General features: G+C 44.4%; 1 protein-coding gene across 12 annotated transcripts in view; it reads left to right on the top strand.

The window, feature by feature from the left end:
* ADD3 (adducin 3) overlaps positions 1-26,566 on the top strand; it is a 169,314-nt gene that overhangs the window by 34,741 nt on the left and 108,007 nt on the right. For 6 of the 12 annotated variants that reach the window (XM_054033705.1, XM_054033712.1, XM_054033717.1 and 3 more), the window contains exon 2: positions 9,941-9,999. The exons of the other annotated variants lie outside the window; for them this stretch is intronic. The gene's annotated coding sequence lies outside the window, so the exon portion shown is untranslated. The remainder of the gene's footprint in view (positions 1-9,940; positions 10,000-26,566) is intronic. 12 annotated transcript variants of the gene reach the window in all.

Genomic DNA, 26,566 nt, shown 5'->3' with positions numbered 1-26,566 from the left:
CACCCTTGTGGGGTCCCAGAGCTCGGACTCCAGCATGAACCAGAATGTCTGAACAGTAGTTTTACAGCCCTGCAGCTTGAGCCCCGCGATCCCAAGCTAGCTGACCAGGGCCAGCTGTGGGTGTTCAGATGCTGTGTAGATGTACCCTGGAACTCCATGGAGCTCCTACAGAGGGCCTTTTGTGGTGTGCTGAAGGGCTATGTATGGGGCAGGAGGACTGTACAATGGAGCTGGCACTTGCGTTCCCCCAGGAAGTCACAATCCTCATGTAGAAGTTTCCCATCATATGTGCCCAGAATGGGCAATCTGTAACTTCACTTCTAGATGTTGTATTTTCTTACGATTGAGCGTCCTTCTTTCCAATTCTAGTTTTTTGTATATGTTAATATCTAATCAAGGATGCTGATAATCTGTAATGCTGCACAAAGGAGTGTGGAGCAGTTCAATTTTAGCTAACTGGGTCAACTGCTTAAAAAGAATACCATGTGGCAACTTCTTTTGATCCAGTGTTGGAGAACAGACGTATCTGTTTGTATGGGGGGTTTATGTACAATGTTTGCATGGTTTTAGTCCATATATTTCAGTCACTACCATGTATGTGTTAGACCCAGTAAAATTTGGTATCCAGAAAATAACTTTAATAGATTGTTTCCATCTGACTGATAACTGAACAATGTAATTCTTTTGAATACATACTCATTATACACATTTTGTAAGATGGCTAGCCAGAGACTTTCAGCCAAGTACCAGCTTTTTTGGGGAATGGCCACCCTTTAAAATCCTTTGAGACTCCATCCAACTAGCAAGTCCACATTACTGAGTAAATGTGGCTAGTCTCTGGACAGCTGAACTCTACTGCTCACCTTGTGAATTCTTGAAATGTATAGAGATCTGTGAATCCAAATAAGGGGAACAAATGTAAATATCTTATAAAAGTGATGTTTGTTAGAGCATTTCAAGTTAATTGTTGTTTGTTTTTAAGAGACACTTGGCAGGGCTGTTAGGCCTAATATTACCCACAAACCAAGTAAAAACTGGAAAGGCTATGTGCCCATTGTGCTGTCTCTTGGTTTTGTGTTCCATTCTTACAGGTTCACGTGGCATTGAAATGTACAAAAATCATGCTCTCCAAGCACTTTGGAGACCAGGTGTGTTGCATAATTCAGTGCACTCCTTGTTCACAAGAATGAAGCAAATAGGGTGGAGGGATGGTCAGGCTTTATAAAAATGCCCACAATTGCCAAGAAACACACTGCCTCAGGTGACTGAACAGGTCGTCATTGCTGAGAGGACAGGATTTTTATTTTGGAAAATGATGGTACTAAAAAAGTAAGTGACATTTTGGGCTTATTGACATTACGTTTCAATAGTACACACAACAGCTGCAGTTTTATCCCCTCTAGAACCAAATATTTTTGATGGGGAAGCATGTATAATAATAATTTAAAAGATTAGTGAGCTCTAGACTCAAATCACAGTTGCCAGTTTTTTCCTGGTGGTGGTAGTGTTATCCCTTGTGACTGAAGATGATGTTGACTTATGTCTTGTGAGTGCAGTTGCAGCTAAAAAGGCTACTGGATGAGCGGCAGTCCTTGCTGTGTGAGGAGCATAGGTAGCTCGATGCCTAGGAAGGGATTACAGCAGTGGTGGGCAACCTGCAGCCATCAGGGTAATCTGATTGCAGGCCATGAGACATTTTGCTGACGTTGACCATCCGCAGGCACACCCCGCCTCCTCCCCACGCCCCACCCTCGCCCCGCTGCTCCCAGTGGCTGAGGTTGAACCTCAGACTTTCTTCATACCTTTTGCTTCCTCTTTGAGTTTTACTGCAGGAGACCTACTATTTAGGTCTTGATAATATTTGTCAGGATTTCTCAAGTAGCATTATTTTTATTAAATCTAATAATGCCTCTCGTGTGAGGAAGGTGCTTTGTTTGAATAAATGTTTCAGTTTGAGGATAAAATCTTCCAAATAAATACAAGAGCCACAGTACTGCAAGAAGACTTGTCCTATCATGAACCTGTAAACGCTGTACAAGAACCAAAAGACAATGCATCTGACTGCTTCTCAGGAAAGTGATTGACCAATCAGTTAATGGGGTCAGACCAGATGATCATAATGGTCCCCTCTGACCTTAAAGTCTATGAGTCTATGAGTTAATGCATCATGACACAGCACAAATCTAGTGTACCAATGAACATGTAGTAGTATCTTTGGTTACATCTCTGAAACTGCACTGAAAAGCCAAATACTGCTAAAAATAAACTGCAGTTATTTTTAGATTAGAAAAAGATATTCAAGGTTAGAATGAATTGTTGATTATTTACTTGTCTGTAGCTGAATACATTTTGGAAGTGGTGAATTAGTTCTGTCCCAAATTTCAAAACACCTGTGTGTGCACACTTTCACGTGCCTGGTTTGATGCACAAATTGCCTGATGTGATAGTATAATGCATTTAAAGAACCTGTATTTTAAAGTAACATCCCAGAAAGGTACAAAACCACTAAATATTGAACATGGGCGTACATGCCAGACGTATGAGTGGTTTATTTTTATTTTCTATTAAATACAGTACAAATATGATTATACAAATGTTGTATGTGGGAGCTCCTGTTTTTTCACTGCTGGTATTGCAATGGTAGTTAATTGTTTGCCTAGATCAGCTGGATTGAAGCATTTGTGTGGATTTTGTGGTGCAGGTACCCAAGGAATTTGAAGTTAATGACATAGCTATCCAGGGACTTCCAAGTTTTTCTTCGAGTGACTGCTCATGTGTATTCCACAGTAGGAAATTTTTTCCCTTAGCAGTACCCGTAGTAGGGGAGCCCCGCTGCGACCCCTGGAGTGGCGCCTCTATATTGCACTATAAGGGGCGCTGCGCGCTCCCCCCACCCTCTGTTCCTTCTTGCCGCCAGTGAAGGTAGTGGGAACTTTGTGCTCCAGCTTAGCTGTAGCACCTCTAGCCTTAGTGGTACGATTCTTCAACCGTAGTAGTTTCTCTAGTTAGTGGCCTGGCTCAGGGCATGCCCTGTGCCCCGGGCTTCAAGTCGTGCGACTCCTGTCGCAATTCCGTGCCCAGCAGCGATCCACACTCTGTGTCTTTGCTGTCTGGTCGAGACTCATGTAAGTGAGCGTTGCAAAATCTGCAAATCGTTCAAGCCTCGGATGAAGCGTGAACGAGATATCCGTCTCCGGACTCTACTCATGGAGTCGGCATCGCGTCCTCGTTGCAGAGCGAGGGCTCATCAACCAGTCGGCACCACTCCCCCGCTAAGAAGCAAGGGAAGACCCAGTGGTGCCGAGACAAAGATAGGGGTGAGGCAGGACCTGAGTTGGGCAGCCCACGATCCCCAGACCTCCGACTCACGCGGAGCGGAGTAGTACAGTCCCGTCTGCGCGTGCCTCTCCTCTGGTAAGGATTCCCTCGACTCTGGAGGCAGCACAGGCAGCGTGTGACATCCTCGTCCTTCCGGTGCCGGGTGCGCCGCCTGAGTTGGGCACCCGGTCCCGAGGGGAACCGCCACTGGGCGCTCACCAACCATCTTCAGCCAGATCCGAGGCGGAGATGCCTGCCCGTTCCGAGGGGCCTTCCTGTAGCCCGCGACAGACCTCTACTCAATCGGCCGGGTCGCCTGAGAGCAAGTCTCCAGACGCCTCCACTGCCCGGAGGGGCCGCAGGCACTGTAATAGAAGGCGTTGACGCTCCTCTTCCAGTCGCAGTGATAGGAGTAGCTCTCGACACTGTCTGCACCGCCATTCATATTCGAGTGTTCGCTGAGACAGATGCCATACTCGGAGCGCATCCTGACCGGCACCGAGGCGTCGTAGCCACGGTCGCTGGAGGGATTCCAGAGACCGTACCTCCGATGTATACATGTCGTCATCGAGGTCCAAATCCTGAGGTCGGTGCCGACATGGCCGGGACTGGTCCAGCCGCTCATACGGCACGGTGCGTTCATCAGTGGCCTCAGCTCCCAGCCGTCCCTCCCTGGGCCGCATTGCCCCTCAAAAACAAGTGGCTTTGCTAGGACCCCATATGGGCCAGTGGCAAAGGGGCGCCCTTGCAAGGACAGTGGTGCCAAGCACCTGCACCAGCAAGACCCCATTCTGTAGCAGGGGCATCCCAGGTCCACTCGGTATCCCCGTCTCGGCACAGAGATCAGTCCTCGGGCACCAAGCCGCTGGCACCGCACCCGGGCCTGGATGCGGGTTTTGAGCCGATGGTATGCCTGACGCCCTGGAGGCAGCACCGGTCGCCTCATCGGCACTGGATGAGTCTATAGCGGCTCCGCCCTCTGTCTCTCAGGAGGACTTTAAGGTTCATCAAGAGCTTCTTAGATGGGTGTCTTGAATCTACAGCTCCAGGCTGAGGAGATGGAGGAGCCATTGGACACTTTGTTTAATGTCTTGTCCTCCTCAACACTGGGCCGTGTGGCCTTGCCTCTTCGCCAGGGGGTAGCCAATATTTCTACTGGACTTTGGCAAACCCCGGCTTCCCTGGTGCCCATTTCTAAGAAGGCGGAGCGGAAGTACTTCGTGCCAACAAAAGAGCACAAGTACTTGTATGCTCACCCACCCCCAAATTCGCTGGTGGTGGAATCCGTTAACCACCATGAGAGACATGGCCAGCCTGCACCTACCCCCAAGGATAAAGACACCAGGAGACTAAACACTTTTGGGGGAAAAAGGTTTATTCATCGGCAAGCTTCCAGCTCAGGGTGGGGAACCACCAAGCACTGCTGAGCTGGTATGATTTCAAGTTGAGGGGGGTCTCTGCTGAAATTCGAGCCTCTTCTCCAAGACAGGGACAAGAGGGAATTTAAAGCCTTGGTTGATGTGGGTGCAGCGGCGGTGAAAGCAGCTCTTCAAGTGGCTTCGGATGCGGCGGACATAGTGGCTCGTTCGATGGCCTCGGCTATTTCCATGCGAAGGGTGTCATGGCTCTCACTGTCCGCGGAATCCCAGTCCCTCATGCAGGACCTGCTCTTTGACAGGAAAGCCCTGTTTGCAGACCAAACAGACACTCGTCTGCATGGGATGAAAGACTCCCGCACCACCCTGCAGACACTAGGCCTCTGTCCCGCCACCCAAGGACAAACCCAGGCCTCAGACCTCGGCTCCCCCAGTTAGGGGCAGATATGAGCCCCCGCCTAAGAGGCCGAGGGAGCAGAGGTGTTGATCCCAGCACCAGTCCTGTTCGGCCCCACGACCGGACCCCTCGAAGGGGAAGAGGCGTTTTTGATTCTTTGCGGGGGACCACCGGGCCTGTTGCCTGGGAAGCCCCCCAATTAATAAAGTTGGTGTTTGGCAACCGTTTACCTGCTTTCAGAGTGCAATGGTCCCGTATAACGTCGGACCAGTGGGTCCTCAATACCATCTCCAAGGGGTACATGTTGCAATTCACCTTACCCCTCCCCACCATCCTCCATCCAGGTTGGTCCCCGGAGACCCGGAGCACACCCTCCTTCTAAACCAGGAGGTGGTGCGCCTCCTCACCCTGGGCGTGGTGGGGAGGGTACCTCAGGAATTCCAGGGCAAGGGGTTTTACTCCCGGTATTTCCTGATCCCGAAGGCGAAAGACGGGCTCAAGCCCATCCTCAACCTGCGGTATCTCAATCAGTTTCTGGTCCGTTGCAAGTTCCCTATGGTGTCCCTGTCCTCTATTATTCCGTCCCTAGACCAGGGGGATTGGTTTGCGGCGCTGGACCTACAGGATGAGTATTTTCACATCCATATTTTCGAGGGTCACAGGCGCTTCCTCAGTTTCCTGGTGGGGCAGGACCACTACCAGTTTACGGTCCTTCCCTTCGGCCTCTCTACGGCCCCCAGCTCATCCTCGATTACCTACTGTCCCTTAGGACCTAAGGGCTGGTGCCTGCCTCGGTCAGAGTACACTTGGCAGCAATTTCGGCTTTCCACCCTCCGGTGTCTGGTCAGTTGGTATTCTCCCACCACATGACTTCCCAGTTTTTGAAAGGTCTGGATTGGGCATTCCCTTACACCAGACCCCCGGTCCCGCTCTGGGACCTGAAGCTAGTCCTCTCCCGCCTCACGGGCTCCCCCTTTGAACCCTTGGTCCCACTTACCATGGAAAGTGGCATTCCTGGTGGTTACCACCTCGGCCTGCCGGGTCTCGGAGCTTAGGGCCCTGACCTCTGATTCCCCGTATACGGTCTTCCATAGGGACAAGGTACAGCTCTGCCCGCACCCGGCCTTTCTGCCGAAGGTAGTCTCAGCTTTTCACATGGATCAGGACATCTTCCTACCGGTTCTCTGTCCTAAGCCCCATTCCTCCAATGAGGAACGACGCCTACACATGCTAGATGTGCGTAGAGCGCTGGCTTTTTACCTAGACCGGACCAGGCCATTCTGGAAATCCCGCACTCCTACTGTGGAATACACCTGAGCAACACATCTCGAAGAACGCCAGTTACGGAACAGGCAACTATCCTTTACACAGGCTTCTGGAACAGATTTCCTATGGACTTGTGGTCACTTTGTGCAGTACTGTCTGCTTAATCAGTGCAGGGTTTCTTGATTTCTTCAAATATTATGTGTTTCAAAGGGGATCACAACTTTAAGCAGTAGATCCTGGTCTCAGAAGTTCAAAATCTCTTTAGAGGGATTGCTATCAGGGGCAGACGGAGAGACTTTGCATGGGTTGATTCTTCTTAACCTGCAAAGGTCAGGAAGATGTACTTCAGCCCTCTTTCCCTACAAATTAGGCATCAGTCCACTTTTCTTAGAAAAGGAACATAGGCACCCCTACAGATCCCTAGTACTATTATGAGGCTTTGTTTCACCACAGGAAATCACAAGGATGTGATCTTGTTAAATACTCATTTCTCCTGATACTTGATTTAGCATATTTCACTACTGAAAGTATTTTTTTTGAGTGTTAGACGTATTCAGCAAAGCAGGACTTTAGCTTATTACTAGAAGAAGTAAATTTGATAGCCTTTTGTTTACATTTTATATAATTAGGGCCCTATCAAATTCACAGTCCATTATGGTCAATTTCCCAGCCACGGGATTTAAAAATTGGTAATTTTCATGCTTTCAGATGTTTAAATCTGAAATTTAACAGTGTTGTAACTGGGGGTTCCGACCCAAAAGGGGATAGTGTGTGTGTGTGGGGGGGGGGGGGGGAGAGGGCGGTTGCAAACCTGTTTTAGGGGGTCACTGGGATTGCCACCCTCACTTCTTTGCTGTCTTCAGAGCTGGACTCTGAACGCAGCAACCGCGGCGCTTCCTGCAGCCCCAGGAGGTTCCTGGAGGTGGGTCTGAGGTCCTTCCCCAGCCCAGCCGGAGCTAGGAGCCCCCTTGGCTGGGGCGCTCCTAGCAGCAGGAGGAGATCTGACTCACCACCACAAGACTCTTCCAGCTGCAGGAACTTCTGGGGCTGCTGCACAGTCCCAGAGCATCTTGCAGCAGGGGGAGGCACCCGGAGGTGGGTCTGATCTCCCCCCAAGAGTGGCTGTGCAAGGGATGGGTAAGTCCAGTCCCTCCCCAGCCCATGTGGAGCTAGGAGCCCTCTAGCTGGGGCACTCCTAGCAGCATGGGGAAATCGGATTTTACAGGGAAGGGCTTATTTCACGGTCCATGACGCATTTTTCACTGCCGTGAAATTGGTAGGGCCCTATCTATAATCGAGGCAGGCTGTGAAACCACCGCTTTATGTATATCATTTGTAGTGATTCCATAGCTTCTTAAAGTTTTGGGAGAATTTTAATCCCTCTGATAATTTGCAAATAGGAATTACAACAGTAGGCTTCACCATCTATAGCGAGTTTTGTTGTAATAATTATAGATGAAGCTATTTGGATCTGTCCTTTTGCCTCAATGTTGCCACATCATCTAGATGAAACTCTGCAAAGTCATTGTGTTTGCACTGAACAGGGCTCTAAACCTGTTTTCATAACCAGTTAGGAAGTTGTGCACTTCTGCTCTTGTGCTAATTGTTTATGGCCTTTTTTCCCTTTGTATTTAATCTGACTCAGGATTGAATTCATTATCTCTCTGCTCCCCATATTAATATTTTCCATTCTCAGGAATTGATTATTGAGATTTTGTTACAATAAAGAAAAAGATATACATACTGGCTCCACTATACCTAGAATAGTGTCTGTAATTATGTGAATAATTTTAGAATTGAGTTTCTTTAACTGTTTTTATAACTTATTTCTTAATTTTCAGAGAAAAATAGGCAAACTCAGGTATACAAGTCAATAACAAGACTAACGATAAACACAACACCCAATTACAAATAATCATTACTTCATATCTAGTTGTTCTTCAGTGGCCTGTGTATTCCCATTTATGAGCTATGTTGCCCTTTGTATTGAGCTGTGGAACTTCCTTGAAAAGCTTTGTCCTCTAAGAGGTGCATCTGAGATTCTGTGCAAGGGTGATATCATTGCCCTACTTCATTTAAGAGCGTGCAACCCCCAAGCACCTCATCTTTTTCTGCCACCACAGAGAGAACAGAACTCACTTCCGTGGCCTCAGGCTAGATTTTTCCTTTGTATAGCTTATTTTTTCTTAGAAATAGTGTGGAGTACTGTAGGATAGTTTAGCATACATAGCATCCTCTTGTCCTAGAAGCTTTCAGCCCCTCACTGGAAAAAGATTGGGCCCGAGCCCTATTATGCAATCCAATCATCCCCTAAGAAACTGTCAGGAACTCGGTTGGCTCTGGGCACAGTCACTTAGCAACCCAATGAGCTTGTCTGGGCCCAATAAATGCTCACTCCATGACTGTGCTCCCTGACTTGACAAAGGGGCCAATGGGTCACTATTTAAGCCTTATAGCAACAGCAGAACTGTGGCTGCTCAATGCATTCATCCCTGCTGATGTGTTCCAGACGTGCTTCCTGCACTGACCCTTGCTCCAACCCATGCTTGCTTCATCTCCAGCCCTAGTCCCTATCTTCCTCACAACTCCTGACTCTGACCACTGGCTTGTCTCCTAATCATGTCTCTGGTTCTGCTCCGATCACTAGGCCAGACTCCTGTTCTGACCACTAGGTGGCATCACCTACTCCCCACTGTGTGGCTGCCTGAGAGTAGTGACAAGCCAACTAAAAACAAAGGCCTAAATAAATAAATGTGTTGATGCAGTATCATATCTATGATACTATATGTTTGAGGCACTGACTTTGAAGGGGCATAGCCAGTCTATAGGGCATCATCACCTGGCAAACTGCTGCACCTGTTCCTAAAGTCTTAAAGCTCCTTCAAACCAAGGATCGGGGAAGTGAGGTAGCGGAAGATTGGTTGAAAAAGGTCTAATGGAGCCAGTGGGAGCTGCAGAGGGGGTAGCACCTGCAGACCGGCAGCGCGCGGAGCCCCCAGCTGCACCACCCCTCTCCCCTCCCCCCCCCCCCCCCCTCCGCCCCGGAGCCAGAGGGACATGTCGCCGCTTCCTGGGAGTCGCCTGAGATGAGTGCTGCCCGGCGCTCGCACCCCTACCCCAGCTCAGAGCCCCCTTCTGAACTCCTCAGCGCCAGCCCAGAGCCCCATCTTGCACCCCAAACCCCTCATCCTTGCCTCCACACCAGAGCTCACACCCTCTGCTGGAGCCCATCATTTTTGGCCCCACCCCGGAGCCCACACTCCTAGCTGGAGCCCTCACCTCCTCCCAAATCCCAACACTCTGCTCCAGCCCGGTGAAAATGAGTGAGCGAGGGTGGGAAAGAGCGAGCGACGGAAGGAGGGGGGTGGAGTAAATGGGGACAGGGCCTTGGAGAAGGGGCTCGGGTGGGGCAAGGGTGTTCGGGTTTTCTGCAGTTAACGAGTTGGTAACCCTAAGTGGCTTCCTTTTGGTTTTCACCACTGGCAATCATACGGGGCATTGACTCCTGAAGGCCATCACACACAGTAATGGTCAATTTCTCCGCCGCTGTTTCTGTAACACATTTTTGTTTTTTACGAGACAGGGTTGTTCGCCCTGTGCCTAGCCCTGAACCTGGAGGACCAGGGTTTCTGTTTTGTCAGGGTAAGTAGTATTTCGAAGTCATTCTTAACTAAATATGCACTAGAACAGGGGTTGGCAACCTTTCAGAAGTGGTGTGCCGAGTCTTCATTTATTTACTTTAATTTAAGGTTTCGCGTGCTGGTAATGCATTTTAACGTTTTTTAGAAGGTCTCTCTCTGTAAGTCTATATATTAGATAGCTAAACTATTGTTGTATGTAAAGTAAACAAGGTTTTCAAAATATTTAAGAAGCTTCATTTAAAATTAAATTAAAATGCTGATCTTAGGACACCAGCCTGCTCAGCTCGCTGCCAGCCTGGCATTCTGTTCACCTAGGTCAGCAGCGGGCTGAGTGGGGCCTGACCTCTGAAGCCCCCCACACCCCCAGAAGGGGGGGGACTTCAGAGGTCAGGGCAGAGGGCTGGAGAGGTGTGGGGGGTGCAGGGCAGAAGGCTGGGGGTGTGGGGGGCTTCAGAGGTCAGGGCAGAGGGCTGGGGTATTGGGGGGGGTTCAGGGCAGAGGGCTGGGTGTTGGGGGGGGGGGGAGGGCTGGGGTGTGTGTGGAAGTGCAGGGCAGAAGGCTGGGTGTCTGGGGGGGTTCAGGGCAGAGGGCTGGGCTGCTCAGCTCGTGGGGGTGCTCCCAACCCCCTGCCCTGAGCGGCTCATGACAGGGGGCTGGAAGGGATATGTCCTGTTCTACCCCCCTTCCCCAAGGCCCATCCCTACCTCTTCTCTGCCTCCTTTACCCAGGGCCGGCTTTAGCAAGGGGCTGGCGGGGCTGCCGCGCCGGGAGAGCGGGGCTTTTGCGGAGCAGTGAGCATGCTGCCACTCCTCCCCCCTCCCTTTGCAAGGGCCGGCGCAGGGAAGGGGAGGAGGAGGCGTAGGAAAGCAGGCTGCACCATTGCTGGGGGAGGGGAGGAGCTTGCCTGCTGCAAGACAAAGCTTCTGCCTCCTGCCCCAGCAGGGGAGAGTGGTGGGCGGGGGGACTGAGTGCGGCTGGGGGTCGCCGCGTGCCATTCAAAATCGGCTCACGTGCCGTGTTTGGCACGCGTGCCGTAGGTTGCCGACCCCTGCACTAGAACATCGACATTGCATTTATTCCTCTCTTTCACTTCAGAACTAGAAAAAGCTGTCCAAAAATGTTCATGTATTTCAGTCTGTTCCTGCGTAAGTACAAAGTTGCTATTTAGTTATTCTTAGTGGTGCTGAGTCTGAATTTCTTTGCCATTTGTCATTTAACGTTAATGGTAATTCAGTATAGAAGTTCCTTTTGTTCTTTGTGGTAGACTAAGATTTGTTCCTTATCAATTTTTTTTTAAAAAATGTTGTATCCTATTCCTGAAAAAGTGGCTTCCAATGGCATTATTGTTCTCCAATGGCAATCCGTAATAAACGTAAGACTATATACCAGATCAGACTTGTGGTCCATATAGTCCAGTAGCCTGGCTCTGGCAGTGGCCAGTACCAGATGCTTAGAGGAAGGTGCAAGAACATACGCCACACCCACCACCAGTAGGAAGATCTGCAATAATCTGCTTCCCAGGAAGGTCTCGTCCTAATTCCTAATAGTTAGAAATTGCCTTACACCCTGAAACATGAGGTTTTCTTTCCCTTCCAAAACTTTTTTTAACATTAACTATATAATGCTATAGCTTGGAAATAACCACAGTAATATGTATGCTGTGAGTGTCTCCTCTCAACAATCAGATGGCAGCCGGCTAAAAGCAGGATTTCTACATCCAACCCCTCTTCTCCCAGTAGGCAGGCAATCTTCTAGCTATTTTTGCAGTTTTTAAAACTTGGGCTTAAACTTGAGTTTAACTATGAGTAGGTGGCATGTTGCTATCTTTGCCCTTGTCTTTGACTGTAAAATCATGATCTGCATCATGCTGGTTACCTTGACTCTTCAGTATTTGAATGCTAACACAAACAAAGTTTTGTAATGAAGACAAGACCTCAGTGGAGCAGCTGCAGCTGGCACATTTTTCTCCTGGAGCGCTGTCTTTGTCTGCAGGCCTTATCTCCAAAGTTTCTGTAGAAAAGCCCGAAGAATCTTCAATAAAAGGAAGGGGAGAAAATGCTTTGCTTGTGCTTCAGCCTTCCATTAGAGTTCATTCTACAATGAGTCCCCCCTCCTTCTACGTTTCATTTACTCATGTGGTGATCCTGTAGCCAAGCTCATGAAGTTGGGAACAGAAGCAATTTGGACAGAGTGCTTGCCTGAGCCACGGTCTAAAAAATAAAACCACAACCAATGATCACATGTCTTACTGATTTTTTCCCCTCCCCCCCCAAAGTCACATACATAGGCTGTGTCATGGTAGAAGCATTGGCAAAGTGGAAATGTCCTGTGAGATTTCCATAGGAACTATCCTTTTTCCTTCTCCACCCCACACTGATACTCTTCTGGAAGTGGTAATTATAGGAGTGGCATACTTGCTTTACTTTCTTTTCCCACTGTGGTGTGCATCACTTAGAGTGTGCGTGTGTGTGTGTGTTTGCAGTGTATATTGATCCTCCATGCTTCATTGAGTTCTGGAAAATAAAGCTTCGTTTAGTCTGTATTGGGACAAATGCATCAACATCTGGAAGATGGAGCTGATTAAGCTGTGATTACGTATTCATTTTGATGAGCTGTAAGAACTTGCCATAGCTTGAAATGAAATTTTATTCCCCAGTTGAATAGCTTGCATGAACATCTGAACTAGATGGTTGGTGTCCCAAGAAAAGGAAATTCTTTTACACAATTTTATTGTTCATGCCAATTGTTAGCAAAAAAGGATTAGAAGTTCTGTTCATGTTTTTTCTTCAACTCATAGCCCTTCTTTTCTTTTGATAGTAGTGAAATTCCTCAACTAGTGAATGGAGTTCCTGGGAAATATTATTTTTGATCTGTTGGATTTGCTCATGAAGAATAATGTGTGAAGTATTGAGGCCCTACAGAGTTCCTTAAGCAGAGAAGTATATCTTCCCTGTGCTACAGGACACTTAGTATGTTAACACATGTTTTGTTCACCCAGGTGCTACTTCCTGGGGTGGGGGGTGAAAGTTGATAAAACAAGCTGAGGAACTGGAAACTTACAACTCAGGTGAATGACACTGCTTTTATTGTTGCTTTACTCTTACTCTTCCAGTCTCACTTCAGGATATAGTGCTTTGGATACCTTTACAACCCTCACTAAACTATACATTTAGCTATCTGTTTTTTGTAACATTTTTGAGGAACTTACTCTTCACTTTAGTCTATCTATGGCAGCCTGCCTAGGTTTTGTTCTCTTCCTCGTTTGATATCCTCGCCATTTAGATATTCTGTTCACATCAATAAATCTTTTTTAAAGAATTGCTAACAGAAAACTGATTTTTTGTGTGGGTGGTAATTCCTTATATGGACAAATTTTATCCCATTTTTAAGTTCATTGAGATCTTTGTACTACTTCATTTCTTCTTTTCTTGGAAATAAATCACTTTCTAGAGAGCACCCTTCTGCATTTGAAGGACTGCACATTTCCAATCTTCCAAATTCTAAAAAGAACTCGAAATGAATAGCAAAACATTTTTGGGTGGTAACTCAAATACACACTTTTGGCACATAGAATACACTGGACCCTCGCTAGAACGTGCGTCTATATAGCACAAATACGCATATAACGCGGTCGTGACCGTGGATCCCAAATTTAATTACTTTAATTGCCATTCATTTTTACGTGGTCCCTACTATAACGTGGTCCCCACGTTAATGCAGTACCGCGCATGGATCACAAATCCTGCATTCTAGCGAGGGTCCGGTGTACTTTTAATTAACTCAGGGAATTAAATTGGGGAATGAGAATCAGTTTCTTTAAACTTCATTATTAGAAAATTACCAGCTATATTGTAACAATTAATGGAAGAAGCAATGGAAAATAACCAGTTTTTAGAAGAGATGCTATTTTTTTTCCAGTGGCTAAAATGTGGAACAAACTAACAATGTTGTAGATGTCACTGCATTTTTTATTTGAAGTTTTCTCTTAACTATAGGCATAAAATTAACATATTAAACTTGAAAATGTGAAAATAGATCAAACACTTGGCCAGATCCTGCAAAGTGTCTCGTGCCCTCAGTTCCTATCTACGTTTAATTGTGTAAACGCACAGGATTAGGTCCATTTAGCGATACTAAGTCAACAACAGGACCCAATACTGCTCCCACTCAAATTTAATGCAAATCTCTCATTCATGTTAGTAGGAATAGGATCAGGCCATGAAAGTAGTTGATATAAGAGAAATAACCAGTTACCCCGACAGAAAGAGACAGCATGATCCAACGCTGTCCGAAATATTAAATACAAAGCTCATTTACCAAATATATCAGAGAGAAAAGTTAAATCCCAGCATAGATAACGTCAGGCAAAAATCAAGCTCGGTTCTAGAACATATAAAGGATAAAATGAAAGCCAATTTCAGAAAATACTTGGAAATTTAGTTTTCTGTCTTCCACACAGCTGTATAGTCTTTACTGAGTCTCCTGCATGCATACGGTTGGTATGTTGGTGGAAGCATGGTCAACCTGGCAGAAGCTGCAGTGCTGCTCTCACAGAAGCATATGTGGAAATTCTGTTCTAGCAGCTGGCAAAGTTACTAGCTAGAAACTACTGTGAAAATAGGTGCAACCTCTGAAATTAATAATCAGTTGTGCATGTGCACCTTAATTCTGTCCGAGCCTTTCTGACTAAAGGATAATTCCAAGTGCAACCCTTCATCATTTTAACTTGCTGAATAAACACTTTCTGATTGATTATTTCAGTTCCAGACTACTCTGGATGATATTTAGTGTTTGTAAAATCAGTTAGACTAAAAGGACAGAAGCTAGAGAGTTTCTTATGTTGCAGTAGAAAACAGGAGAATCTGATGGAAGAAGTCATGTTTTACCTCAGTTGAGATAATAATGAAGGCTCTAAGAGGGTAGCCTATAGGGCATAATAATTCTACTAGGAAAATAAGAACTAATGTAGATAACTGTGCAAACATGACAAGAGGACTTTACTTTTTTTTCATTGTTGATGAGCAAATTTTAACTTCCTTCATATTAAAATAAATGCAGTCCAGATGGTTGGAGAACACAGAGTCCTAGCTGAAGGGGTGGGGTGGGGAGGGAGAGACGGTTGCAGAATTAAACTTAACAGATAGCAGTGAATTGCTAAGAAACTTGTGGAAAATATAGGTTTAAAGTTAAAATGTGAAAAGTACTATTGTTCTTCCCTGCCCCTCTTCCAGCCCAGGAACAGATTTGAGCCTTTAGGATAATCTTCAAAGTAAATCCAAGTGTATAATTCAGTAATTTTGGATTAGACCAGGTTTGTTTCTGTATTCAAATTGGACTCAAAAGAAAGAAGTAATACAAATCTGTGTTTGTTTTTTTTTTTCCCATTAGCTAGGTTGTTGGTGAACAATAAACAAATCATCTTAAGCCTTTTAGCATCTCAAATATATGCTGTTGAAACACTTGTTTTCTTGGAGCACTTCATCATTGAATTTTTTTTTTAAACCTATACACACACTGATTCTCAAGAGCTTTGAAAAAACTAAGTACTGTACTATAAGTGCTAAGTATTAGTCATTTTGTCAGTATGTATACTGTTAGTGTACTTATGTAGCTTCATCAAAGCTACTTTACCCAGAAATTATTACTATAAGACATTGGTATTTCCATTTAAAATTTAACTTGTAAAATGTTTTACAGTCATTTCGCAGCAATGAAATAGAGACCACACACAGAAGACATTAATATGTACTGCTGGACTGATCTCATTGTATGTTTTGTATTTTTATTTTAGTTTTAATGTTTTTAATTGGTCATAGAGGTTGGGAGAAGGATGGAGGGAGTAGGTGAAAGAGTTAGTAGGGTGAGAGAATAGAAAGAGGGATAGTCCCAGCTCATCCCCTGCCTAGCCACGTGCAGGCAGGTTTTGTAAACATAGCAGAGGTGAACATTTTTCTTCATGCCTAACACCAGTGTAAGCATGAAGGTATTTAAGAGAGAAGTTGACTAGTGCTCTGTAAATGCTGGCACAGTTGGCAGAGTGAAGCAGGCTTTGACTTTGCAACTGGACCAAATAGATAAGCTATTAGATCAGCTAGAGTGTGAGGCTAATTTATGAAGAACCTTAAGGACCTTGTGTTTGATGTAGTGGTGAAAGGGGAGCAAGAAGAAACATCAAAGTGCTTGGTGTTGTCAAGACAAGACGGGAAGCAAGATATTGGCAGCAACATTTTGAATGGACTGGAGGGGAACAAAGTTGCAGTAATAAAAGCTCGGAAGGAGGAGGTTGTGCTCCTCAAGATGTGAAATGAGGATTTTGAGTTTTAGCTGTGTGTACAGATGAAAGGTCAGATTTCAGTTATGCTGTGTAGGAAGAAGTGGAAAGATTTACACATAGTCTGTATTCTGAGTCTAGAGAGGGCTGAGTCAAATGTGTCTAAGTTAAAGGCTTGAGTGTTTGGGAAGATGGCTGTGTTATCCACAGTGATGGCGAAAAGGAGGATTGGGGAATGGAAGCTTGGGGAATGGAGACTGAGAATTAAATTTTGGCCATGTTGAGTTTGAGATAACTATAATAATTTAATAATAATAATTTATGGAGATATTTTATCTCCTAGAACTGGAAGGGACCTTGAAAGGTCATAGAGTCCAGGCCCCTGCCTTCACTACCAGGAACAAGTACTGATTTTGCCCCAGATCCCCAAGTGGCCCCCTCAAGGATTGAACTCACAACCCTGGGTTTAGCAGGCCAATGCTCAAACCACTGAACTATCTCTCCCCCCCTCTCCCCCTTTTAAGGATGGCAGAGAGAGGTCAAAGTACTGGATTAGATGAATGAGGCAGCTTATCACTAGGGAAGTCGTTGGCTTAAAGATGGTAGTCAAAGCCATACTTGTGGATAAAAGTACCAAGAGATAAGAGGGGAGCCAAGGACAGAGCTGCTGGCGACATCTACAGAAACAGGGAGTTAGGATTATGATTTACCAGATAAAACACTGAAGGAATAAGAGGATGAAGTCATGAAAGCCAACAGGACAGGATATCAATTATCATTGACAATTTCAAAAGCTGCCAAGTGGTCTCAGGTTGAGAATGGAATTTGGAAATAAAAAGGGTAGAGGAGAGATTGTATGGTAGTTTGAGGCTGAGGCGTTGAAGGATTGTGTGGGGGCGGGGCATGGGGGATGGTGGTTTTTAGATGTGGGGTGAATACAGAATGCTTGTACTGGGAGAGGAAAGAACCGGTTGTGAGTGAGAGGCTCAATAGAAAAGTGAGATGGGGTGAGAGTATGGGTACGGAAGGCTAGGAGATGGGAGGAGATATGCAGTCAGAGGAGGAGAGAAGTCAGGAAGTCTCTGTATTAGTGACGGGGCTGTTTTGACCATTTTTCAGCAGAAATTAAAACCAGAAAATTGTTGGATCCTGAAAATCTGGCAGCATTGCGTAAAGGGAGTTAAAAAAAATTAGTACTGGGATGCTTCCAAATTTGTTTGGAATTTTAAAGTAAACTTGAGAGCCAAAAGGATTGGTTAATATTTGTATAGCATTTAGAAGATGTAAAATACTATATAAGAGGTGGTCTCTGTGCTCCCAATTTTACTTATTTAAATATGGATAAATATTTGATGGTATTTGTTTAAGCTTAATGTATTTATATTGATTATTCCCCCCTAAACTAGAATAAAAGGACACTCAACCAATGCTCTGGGAGCCACTGACAATCGTTACAAAAATACACTAATAGACGTTTGTATATTGCATATCTAACACTTGTCATCTAGGGATCTCAAACCACTTGACAAATATTAATGAATTAAGCCTGACCAACCCCCTTCCGCCTTGAAATCCGTATTAATCTCATTTTACACATGGGGAAACCAAGGCATGTGATATTCAAATGATTTGGCCAGGGTCACATAGAAGGTTTGAGGGGTGCAACTAGTATCCATTTTCTTAAGTTCCGGTGCTGTCCTCTTCACACACAGGCCTTTTCACTCATTCCCTTTACTGAATTCATACTGAAGAACTGTATTAGTTTGGTGTAATAATGCATTATTACAGAATCTTACTTCAGAACATTTACAAAGTGTCATTTTATTATCCTAGACTTATAGATTATTCAGTCTTCACTTTCATGCCTAATAATGAATAGTGAGAATTATTGAGCTCAGAACACATATCAGTAAATTTGGCTATTTTAGAAATGTAGCAACTTGAAACATTTTCAATATTTAGAGTCTGATTATAAGCTTGACAACTTATATCAGTAATATTTCATTACAACACTGTAAAAGATTCATTTTGATGCAAACTATCTCCAGGAAGGTATATGGTTTCTTGCAAGACCCTCCCTCAAAATTTCATATATTTTGGAAACTTTTTTTGCATCAGCCACTTACTGCACACTTTTTGTCATCATAGTGATGTTTCATTACAATTGTCTTTTTTATAAAGTGTGGAATTGCCTAATTTAAGATGAAACCTTTTATTCTTTTACTTCAAGATAACTTATCAAAATACACCCACTATCTAGTTTCCATTTTCTAATGTGTGTTTAATTCAGACTTATTCTACAACTTTATCATCTTTCTGTAGCCCATTACATGGGAAAGATTCAGTTGTATTAGAGAAAATAGTCAACTTGTATGACAGGCACAGTGTATGTTAGATTCTGCCTCAGTTCATGATTGTACTGTGTATCCCTAGAAATGACTGTTTTCTGAATCCATAGAACCTTTTTCAGTGAAATCGTATGCATTTGAACAACTTAGATTCAGTTCATTTTTTGACCAAACCCTTAGGATGTGACAGCTTTAGTAAATGTTTGATGAGGTAAATCTTCAAGTATTCTGTTCAAAATGAGATAATCTGTTAATGTTTATGATAAAAAATTAACTATTTTTAACAAGTTTTTAAACTGAGACAGAAAAAATAATCTCTAGCAAGTTTTAAAAACTGTTCAGTATCCTTCTATAATTTCAAGCAATTATCTCTCTAAGGGTGAAATTGTGTGGTCTGTAATTAGGAAAAACTTCCATTGATTGCAATGGAAGCTTGGCCTGAGTAAGAATTACAAGATTTTGCTTAAGTATATGTTCAAAATGGCAAGAAACTATAACCTGGTGCGGTGGCTCAGTAGAGAAAATAGTGGGGGATGAATTGAAATGAAACCAGCAAGTCATTTTTGCATAGTTTTCCATTATCCAGCCCTCATTACAGAAATATGTGGTGTATTCTAAATACTGCCTTGCTTTAAAGCCTGCATATTTTGGGTAATCTAAAACTGAGTAATCCTCTGTATGGCATTGTCAACAAAATGAGATTGAAAAGCTTTAGTAGATGCTTTTCCTAAGATATTGGTATTAATCGTAAGACTGTTAAGAAGAGAGGTTATAATCACAGTTGCCAACTTTCACACAGTAAATAAGCACCACGACTTTCACAATAAGCCAAAAATCAAGATCATCCCATTTCAAAACAAAGCCAAAACAAGCCAATCCCTAAGAACCCCAACACTCTGTCTAGATCCCTCCAGCGTGCAGTCTGGGACTGTGGTGAGTCCACTGTGTACCCCTGACTCTCCCCCTACTTGACACCCCCCCCCCTTGCTCCTGCTTGCCAGGAGCCGATTTAAAAAAATAAAAAAGTAACAAGCTACAAGCCAAAAACTAGCCAACAAGCAACTCACAAGCCAATTAAACCAAAAACAAGCACAATTTCTGCGTTTTTTCCCGCGAGTTTGGCATGTCTGGTTATAATCAGTGAGTTATATACAGTGTATCCCTGTACAGTGCTTTTGTAGATTAGGTGGTGCTTTGTTACCTTAAATATATAGGAAAATAACCAGAAAAGTACTGATGATACTTTGATTTGTCATTAGATAGCTTAATAGCTATATTCTGTTAAAGTGTATATTTGTCTCTTGCATTTATTACTGGCTTGGGACCTGTGGTCTGCAGGACAGACACTTGTTGTGGGTTCTTCCCCGCCCGCCCCTCCCCCCCCACTAGTAATGGAATCAGTCCATGCCTCTCCTCCGTTATTGCATAGTTGGCTCAGTAGAGGAGGTTTGACCGAAAGTGGAGCTGGAGGCAGAACTGGGTAAGGGGGAGGAGCTGAGGCTAGAGGCGTAGCTGGCCTGGGGGCAGAGAGGGGGTCAGAGCTGTGGCTGGGGGCGGAGCTATGTGGCACCCTCTCCTCCCCTGAACTTTACTCTGTCCCCGCTCAGTGGTCCCACAGTTTAGGGACCACTCCACTAGTGTGTCTTGATGTTCCATATTTTAATAAAAAGGCTTCCAAACCTTCTAAAGTTTACCAGCTATCTGGGTAACACAGAACAACTACTGCCCCATAATTCCTAGGGCTGCAGAACAGGGATCTTCTTCACTTTCCTTAGTAAATTTCCCCATCTAACCCTAGCAAAGCTGTCAAGTGCCTGGGAAAATAGTAAAATATCAGGGGACAGTAAATAGAAAACGAAAGGTAAAAGTGGACAGAAAAAAACAAGGAGTCTTCTCCCAGGAAATTGTAATCTTCAGGGGCTCTATCAGACGTGATGTGTGTTCTCCTCTTACTCTGGAGATCCAGGTTTGGGCTTTTTGCTTCTTTTAACATTTTTTAATGACACAGCTGCTTGAGAAGGCTGGGAGTCAAATGCTGACCTCTGGCATGCTGTACTCCTTTACAGGGTGAAGTGTTGTCAATCTGTGCTTGTGACTTCTCTCTCTGCACCCACAGATGCTTTCTGCCTGTCTCTCTCCTCTGCTAACAGAATGCCCCGCAATTGTTGTGCTGGTATGGTGCCCCCCTGCACCACCTTAGTTAAGCAGTAGTTTGAAAACCACAATGTAACCCTATATCTGAAGGAATCCCATCAGGCCCCTGCCCTCTGGTGTGAAACATAATAGCTCTACCTGTTGTAATATCAAAAGATCTAGGAGAAAACACACTACAGAAAGGTTTTGAAGTCTGACAATTGGAATCTTAAACCAGAATATTACATGCTGATAAAAATTAGTAAATTTTAAATAGGGTGAATATACTTTTTTTTAAGTCTGTGCTGTTAGAATACAATACATGTTCTTTTGACAGAGGTAAAGAGCAAGAAATCCAGAAGTTTAAACAAATTTCTGAATGTTCAGTTTTCCTTTTAATAACCTCTAGCAAACTGCGTCTCCTATTTCACCATTATTGCATATATGGAATGAGTGCTTTTCCTGTTATCCAGCAAATTAGTATATAATGCATCTTTTCATTTGTAATGTTAATCTTTTCTTCCCAAGGCATCGTCAGAGCATAAGTTTCTCCCTAGTCATATTTAAACTCTATGTGGAAGCTTGTCCATTTACAGAACATCAGAGCTGCAGTTTCACTTGATTTTTGGAGAGAGTCAGGAACAATTCTTCCCTATCTATCCCTGAACACAGTCAAATGTGGAATATAAAAATTTCATATAGGAGGTTTTAACATTTCCTTTGGCTATCAATTAAACTCGCACTCTTTAATTAGATTGGGAGCCAAAACACTTTCATACAACTTACTTTTAGGTAGAATTAGTATTTTTTTTTTCGTCCTTTTCTGGCAAATAATAGCTATATAATTGCACGCATGCACACCTTCACCTCCAGCCTCTTTCCTTCTGAGAATTGTTTGGGTCTCTTCCTGGCAACTTCTCTCCTCTTATTCTGTTTCCATCATTCTGTTTCCATCTGTTTTCCATTCTGTAACTCTGTGCCCTCTCTTGTACTGCAGGTGTGGGGGAGTGAATATTGTATATTTGCAGTCCTGTGTCCAGCTTTGGCACAAAGAAGCACTGCAAATCTGTAACAACAAATGTATGTTAAAATACCAACAATACATCTTTACTCCAGCTGTTCCCTGTCTGAATCCTGATGATGCTCCCATTTGACCCCTATTTACATTCCCACACTTTCTCCCCATGTCATAACCAGCACTGAGTGTCATCCTTCTAATGTAGGGGTGGCCAAACTGTGGCTCTTTCATAGTTAAAATGCAGCTTGTGGACCCCCCCCAGATTCTCCACTATGAGACTCTGGGGGTGGGAGGGGAGCTTGGGACCTCTGCCTTGTGGTGGGGTAGGGCTTCTGCCCAGTGGTGAGGGGGGTCTCATGGCTTCAGCCCTGGGGGGCATGCCTACTGGGGCTTCAGTTGGAGTGAGGCTGAAGCCCAGGGCCCTGGCAGGTGTGGACCGGCTCTCGAACTTCTAAAGATTGTCCTATGTGGCTCAGAGGGCAATAAGTTTGGCCACCCCTGGATGACAGCTGGTTGAAACTCCCTTTATTATTTCAGTGACATGTATTAATTAGCTTCTAAAAAGACGCCTGTTGAACAGTGTAAGGCACTCCCTATACCAGTGCTCTTTACTGTTTTTGAAGTGGGGGCCACTTTGGCAAAAAATCTTCAATGTGAGAGCCACATCAACGCGACACAGATGGTTGAACACTCTGAGTTCTTTGTTGGTTGATATGATAATATTACCGTTATTGCCATCCATCTCCACCCTCTGACAAATAGAGGCTAGGGACACAATTCCTTACCCAGCCTGGCTAATCCAGTTCTCTTTTAAACCCTGTTATAGTCCTAGCCTTCACAACCTCCTCAGGCAAGAAGTTGACTGCGCTGTGTGAAGAACTTCTTCCTTTTATTTGTTTTAAAGCTGCTGCCCATTAATTTCATTTGGTGGCCCCTAGTTCTTATATTATGGGAACAAGTAAATAACTTTTCATAGATTCATAGATTCATAGATTATAGGACTGGAAGGGACCTCGAGAGGTCATCGAGTCCAGTCCCCTGCCCGCATGGCAGGACCAAATACTGTCTAGACCATCCCTGATAGACATTTATCTAACCTACTCTTAAATATCTCCAGAGATGGAGATTCCACAACCTCCCTAGGCAATTTGTTCCAGTGTTTAACCACCCTGACAGTTAGGAACTTTTTCCTAATGTCCAACCTAGACCTCCCTTGCTGCAGTTTAAACCCATTGTTTCTGGTTCTATCCTTAGAGGCTAAGGTGAACAAGTTCTCTCCCTCCTCCTTATGACACCCTTTTAGATACCTGAAAACTGCTATCATGTCCCCTCTCAGTCTTCTCTTTTCCAAACTAAACAAACCCAGTTCTTTCAGCCTTCCTTCATAGGTCATGTTCTCAAGACCTTTAATCATTCTTGTTGCTCTTCTTTGGACCCTTTCCAATTTCTCCACATCTTTTTTAAAATGCAGTGCCCAGAACTGGACACAATACTCCAGCTGAGGCCTAACCAGAGCAGAGTAGAGCGGAAGAATGACTTCTCGTGTCTTGCTCACAACACACCTGTTAATGCATCCCAGAATCATGTTTGCTTTTTTTGCAACCGCATCACACTGTTGACTCATATTTAGCTTTTGGTCCACTATAACCCCTAGATCCCTTTCTGCCGTACTCCTTCCTAGACAGTCTTTTCCCATTCTGTATGTGTGAAATTGATTTTTCCTTCCTAAGTGGAGCACTTTGCATTTGTCTTTGTTAAACTTCATCCTGTTTAACTCAGACCATTTCTCCAATTTGTCCAGATCATTTTGAATTATGACCCTGTCCTCCAAAGTAGTTGCAATCCATCCCAGTTGGGTATCATCCGCAAACTTAATAAGCGTACTTTCTATGCCAATATCTAAGTCGTTGATGAAGATATTGAACAGAGCCGGTCCCAAAACAGACCCCTGCGGAACCCCACTCGTTACGCCTTTCCAGCAGGATTGGGAACCATTAATAACAACTCTCTGAGTACGGTTATCCAGCCAGTTATGCACCCACCTTATAGTAGCCCCATCTAATTTGTATTTGCCTAGTTTATCGATAAGAATATCATGCGAGACCGTATCAAATGCCTTACTAAAGTCTAGGTATACCACATCCACCGCTTCACCCTTATCCACAAGGCTCGTTATCCTATCAAAGAAAGCTATCAGATTGGTTTGACATGATTTGTTCTTCACAAATCCATGCTGGCTGTTCCCTATCACCTTACCACCTTCCAAGTGTTTGCAGATGATTTCCTTAATTACTTGCTCCATTATCTTCCCTGGCACAGAAGTTAAACTAACTGGTCTGTAGTTACCTGGGTTGTTTTTATTTCCCTTTTTATAGATGGGCACTATATTTGCCCTTTTCCAGTCTTCTGGAATCTCTCCCGTCTCCCATGACTTTCCAAAGATAATAGCTAGAGGCTCAGATACCTCCTCTATTAGCTCCTTGAGTATTCTAGGATGCATTTCATCAGGCCCAGGTGACTTGCAGGCATCTAACTTTTCTAAGTGATTTTTAACTTGTTCTTTTTTTATTTTATCTGCTAAACCTACCCCCTTCCCATTAGCATTCACTATGTTAGGCATTCCTTCAGACTTCTCGGTGAAGACCGAAACAAAGAAGTCATTAAGCATCTCTGCCATTTCCAAGTTTCCTGTTACTGTTTCTCCCTCTTCACTAAGCAGTGGGCCTACCCTGTCTTTGGTCTTCCTCTTGCTTCTAATGTATTGATAAAAAGTCTTCTTGTTTCCTTTTATTCCCGTAGCTAGTTTGAGCTCATTTTGTGCCTTTGCCTTTCTAATCTTGCCCCTGCATTCCTGTGTTGTTTGCCTATATTCATCCTTTGTAATCTGTCCTAGTTTCCATTTTTTATATGACTCCTTTTTATTTTTTAGATCGTGCAAGATCTAGTGGTTAAGCCAAGGTGATCTTTTGCCACATTTTCTATCTTTCCTAACCAGCGGAATAGCTTGCTTTTGGGCCCTTAATAGTGTCCCTTTGAAAAACTGCCAACTCTCCTCAGTTGTTTTTCCCCTCAGTCTTGATTCCCATGGGACCTTACCTATCAGCTCTCTGAGCTTCCCAAAATCTGCCTTCCTGAAATCCATTGTCTCTATTTTGCTGTTCTCCCTTCTACCCTTCCTTAGAATTGCAAACTCTGATTTCATGATCACTTTCACCCAGGCTGCCTTCTACTTTCACATTCTCAATGAGTTCCTCCCTATTTGTTAAAATCAAGTCTAGAACAGCTTCCCCCCTAGTAGCTTTTTCAACCTTCTGAAATAAAAAGTTGTCTCCAATGCAGTCCAAGAATTTGTTGGATAGTCTGTGCCCCGCTGTGTTATTTTTCCCAACATATATCCGGATAGTTGAAGTCCCCCCATCACCACCAAATCTTGGGCTTTGGATGATTTTGTTAGTTGCTTGAAAAAAGCCTCATCCACCTCTTCCACCTGGTTAGGTGGCCTGTAGTAGACTCCTAGCATGACATCTCCCTTGTTTTTTGCCCCTTTAAGCCTAACCCAGAGACGCTCAACACTTCCGTCTCCTATGTCCATCTCTACCTCAGTCCAAGTGTGTACATTTTTAATATATAAGGCAACACCTCCTCCCTTTTTCCCCTGTCTATCCTTCCTTAGCAAGCTGTACCCATCCACACCAACATTCCAATCATGTGTATTATCCCACCAAGTTTCAGTGATGCCAACAATGTCATAGTTGTATTTATTTATTAGCACTTCCAGTTCTTCCTGCTTATTCCCCATACTTCTCGCATTTGTATATAGGCATCTAAGATACTGGTTTGATCTTTCCTCCCAGTTTTGTCCTGACTCTCCTTTCTCTCTGCCAATATAGCCCACACTCCCTCTCGTTTCCGACCCATCTCCCCGGTCTCCATGTTCCCCACTTACCTGTGGGCTTTGCTCACCTGTCCCCGTCGAACCTAGTTTAAAGCCCTCCTCACTAGGTTTTCCTTATTCACTTTCTCCACACCACTCATGATTTTATATACCTCTATCATATCTCCCCTTTAGTCTCCTCTTTTCCAAGCTGAAAAGTCCTAGCCTCTTCAATCTCTCCTCATATGAGACCTGTTCCAAACCCCTAATCATTTTAGTTGCCCTTTTCTGAACTTTTTCTAATGCCAATATAGCTTTTTTGAGATGAGGAAACTACATCTCTACGCAGTATTCAAGATGTGGGCGTACCGTACCATGGGCTTATATAAGGACAATAAGATCTTTTCCGTCTTATTTTTCTATCCCTTTTTGAATGATTCCTAACATCCTGTTTGCTTTTTTGACTGCCGCTGCACACTGCGTGCACCTCTTCAGAGAACTATCCACGATGACTCCAAGATCTCTTTCCTGATTAGTTGTAGCTAAATTAGCCCCCATCATATTGTATGTATAGTTGGGGTTATTTTTTCCAATGTGCATTGCTTTACATTTATCCACATTAAATTTCATTTGCCATTTTGTTGCCCAATCACTTAGGCCTGGTCTACACTGGGGGGGCGGGGCTCGACCTAAGATACATCGACTTCAGCTACGCTATTCTCGTAGCTGAAGTTGTGTATCTTAGGTCGACTTACCTTGCGTCCTCACGGCGTGGGGTGGACTGCCACCGCTCCCCCGTCGACTCTGCTTCCGCCTCTCGCAGCGGTTGAGTACAGAAGTTGACGGCAGAGCGATCGGGGATCGATTTATCACGTCTACACTACATGCGATAAATCGATCCCCGATAGATCAATCACTACCCGC

Source organism: Malaclemys terrapin, chromosome 7 (genome assembly GCF_027887155.1).
Source record: "Malaclemys terrapin pileata isolate rMalTer1 chromosome 7, rMalTer1.hap1, whole genome shotgun sequence".
NCBI classification, from domain to species: Eukaryota; Metazoa; Chordata; order Testudines; family Emydidae; genus Malaclemys; species Malaclemys terrapin.
The sequence above is the reverse complement of the archived record's forward strand: the minus strand, read 5'-3'. Positions and strand labels throughout refer to the sequence as shown.